Here is a 3756-nt window from a genome sequence, read left to right as displayed (position 1 = left end):
TATATATATATATATATATATATATATATATATATGTGTGTGTGTGTAACTCTGTGTGCCTATGCGTATATGTATATGTATATATAAACGCTTTCACTATTTCTCTCTTTATAAATCATAAGGCGAAATTTCGTATTTTGTAACTTCATCAGTGTCTCAAAGTAGTATATCAAACTGAACTACTTGAGTACCAATATTTAGATACCTCACTCATTGATTCATCACAATATTTCATTATTCTTAATCGTTATTCAACTTTGGAACAACAGAGCCTAAAAACGGCAAGAAACCCAGATAGTGGGACATTTTTGTGCCAACTAGAATTGAACCCAATTAACTTGGTTTTCATATTTGTCTCCTAGCTTTTTTTAACTAACCAGCTGTATAGATGTAAACACAATTCCTTCTGCTTTCTTTCTTCCTTCTTTTTTTCCTTCTCTTTTCCATTGATACTCCTTTCAGATACACAGACACACACACACATGCACACACACACGCACGTACACACACACACACACACACACGCACACACACACGCACACACACACGCACACACATAGGCGCATGCCTGACTCTGTGGTAAGAAGTTTGCACCCCGATGACATCGTTTCGGATTCAGTAGCACCTTGGGCAAGTGTCTTCTACTATAGTGCCCAGCCGACAAGAAAGAGCCTTGTGAGTGAATGTGGTACATATAATCTAATGACAAACAGAACTTTTCTTACAAAGAGATTGATCTGCCCAACTAAGTCAGGTATTAGTAGGAAAAGAAAACGTATTATAGATGAAATAATTCCTAAACTAAAAAAAAAAAAATGAAAATATCCAATAGCTTGTATTCTAGCGTAATAGAGTTAATTAAATAGCGTCATAATATTAATGACAAGATAAGTTTCTTCAGTTTGCTATTCATAATTATAACACTTCTATCTCTCCTATAATTCTGAACAAGGCTGCTATCTTTGCTATGGCGAAAACTAATTTAGCAAAACTGATTTAGATGTTATTCTAGCAGCCACGAAAACAATTATTACGTTCAATGTTAAGTTGTGTACCATTATGTATAAGCAAAATGACTTCGATATCTCCATGGGATGTAATGATTCTGTGTAATTCACTGATCTCGTGGATATATACTTATAATATTGTTTTAAAGATGAATTTCATAATCTTGAATATGGTCTTCATAGGGACATTAATTTTCTCACTATATGTAATTCCAGTAATGTTGACTATGTTGGAACTAAGACAGTTTAAGAATATATGTTTGTCGGTTAAATATGATGAAACTGTAAAATATTAAACTTCCTAGACGTTAAGCTAGACCTTAATACAGGTTTCTCCATAAGCCTAACAGTATCTGAAATATGTTAATCGCGTCTCAAATATTCCAAATTCATCATGCTTTCCATAATACTACCATCTGTTACATGCTCTTGTGGGATATATTTAATTCTACCTCTATAGACTGCCTCCATAAATGCCTTATCGTATTTATCCTTATGGCTATTAAATATGTCCTCATTAGATGAGAGAAAAGAAATCATTTTCCTAATTCCTCTAATTAAAGCCCTTTTTACCGATTGCGGATGGCTACTTTGATAGTTTACACACTTAAGGTTAGAGTTAGGTTTCATATAAGTTTGGTGTAAATCCGTATTCAAACAACAGTTAATGTCAGAATTTATACAGGCGTTTCTTAAGTAAAATTGAATAAACTGTAAAACTGAATACACGGATAAGTATAATAAACAAAATATAAATCACTTGAAACCAATACTTAAAATGTTCATGAAACGCAATAGTACTTCACTTGGCTATTTCATGTTAGAAAAGCGGAGATTATGTCAACAAGAATATCCAAATATGTGTTCAAATGAATTTCTGTGAATATTTTATCAATAATTTTGATACTTTGTCTCTAAATGTGATTGTTTAGCGATCCAAGACACTCACTAAACATTGAAAACTGCGCATTGCAAATGATAAATGAGAATGTTTACGATATATTATCGAAAACAATTAAATACTCGCCTAACTAATCAGACTACCTGCGCCGTGTCAGTTCTTACGAACATTCGTTAATAAACTGAGAGATAGCGTCAAGATAAACTTTAATTACTATACATTTATAGCAAGACTTGGTTTATAATAAACGAAAGAACAATGAAAAAAAAAACAGATTAGAAAAGATCAATGATCAATTAACAGCACTCCAAACGTTTGGTAATATATTAAAATTATAGTTGTAAAAACATTTTGACTACAGTGACATCTAATATCCGCAATGAGAAATAACCGCAATAAATGTGTCGACGGGTATATAGTAAATTTAATGATATAAAACATCAAAGGACATCAGATAGTGCGGCTTATAATCTATGGTGACTAAAGTAATCTAATACAACACACATTTTCGTATTATAATCACGATGGCTTCAACTGTTGGCAAAAGGTCAGCAGCTTACGGGAAGGGAGTAAGTAGCTTACAAATACCCTAGTGGTCAACTGCTACCCATTTTACCAACTGCGAAAGGATGAAAAGCAGTTGATCTCGGCGGAATTTGAATGCAGAACGTAAAAATTCTCTGGAATTGTTACAAAAAAGCTTGGTTTTGCATTCATAAAAATAAACGAATAAGCATTTTATAGGAACAGAAGAGGAAACATTCGAAAATTATGAAGTGAGATCGTTACCGAACTTTATTATACAAACCGAAAAGAAAAAAAGAATATAAGCGGCCCTCTATATCTGGGAGGATGGCTAGTTCTTTCACTTCAGGAAGAATGCTACTGCTATTTAGCCCTATTCGCCTTTGAAAACATATATATTTCAAGTGAAATACATTCACTGATTTGGAAAATAGAAGTATTACATTTCTAAATCTCTCAGGGAGATTTATAGAGTAGCAGCACGATAAAGTGATGGCATGTTGTCAACTTAATGTGACAGTTCCATGAAAGGGAAGAATGCTACTGCTATTTAGCCCTATGAAACACCGTTTCCAGTCGGCCATGACATATTTCCTGCGTCTCGTTATATTTTCAATGTGGAGATAAGCACCTCCCAGCAAAGCCAGCATCCAGAGATTAGTTTCAGAGTCATTTCTAATCATCAGTCTGGCTTGCTAGCTGTCCATGCCTATTCGCCTTTGAAAACATATATATTTCAAGTAAAATATGTTCACTGATTTCGAAAATAGAAATATTATATTTCTTCATTTTTGACATGTCATTCTTTAAATAATTAAGGAAAGAACTAGCATGATGAGCGAAGCATAAGCTTCTTTATGATATTCATTATGTCAGGTTCAAAGTTATCATTGTCATTTATCTTGGGAGGGTAATTTCGGTATTTAAAGCCACAACTGTCTACGGGCGCAGTTGTGGGCGTAGATTCTTGAAAAAGAAGTCTTTCCAGTGCATGCGCCTTATTACACGTTATGATTTTTCGATGAGGCGCGTTAAATATGACTTCCTTTTGAAAGAGAACGGTAGCGGTTGTGTCCCCATTGTAAATTGTTTACTACCAGCTTGTGGATTGAGATCAACAAATTTTGAATCACTGGAACAAGTGAGCGGACAAGTGAAAAATTGTAAAACTCAGCAAATTTATTATTTAATAACAGTCTAATTCGACTCCATGCAAGTTACGGTTTCATTGATCGATTAAATGGAGCCGCCCGAAACGGCCGTATTGTATTGATATCGGGACATCCTTATTACTTATTCACATTCTCTCTCTCTCTCTCTCTC

The 3756-nt window shown here is 34.0% G+C and overlaps 1 protein-coding gene across 1 annotated transcript in view; it reads left to right on the top strand.

Annotated features, from left to right (window-relative positions):
* LOC106872092 (glycine receptor subunit alpha-2) overlaps nucleotides 1-3756 on the top strand; it is an 807169-nt gene that overhangs the window by 384160 nt on the left and 419253 nt on the right. The gene's annotated exons all lie outside the window — the stretch shown is intronic.

The sequence above is a fragment of the Octopus bimaculoides genome, chromosome 13, assembly GCF_001194135.2.
Source record: "Octopus bimaculoides isolate UCB-OBI-ISO-001 chromosome 13, ASM119413v2, whole genome shotgun sequence".
Lineage (NCBI taxonomy): Eukaryota > Metazoa > Mollusca > Cephalopoda > Octopoda > Octopodidae > Octopus > Octopus bimaculoides.
This window is presented reverse-complemented; position numbering and strand designations above follow the sequence as displayed.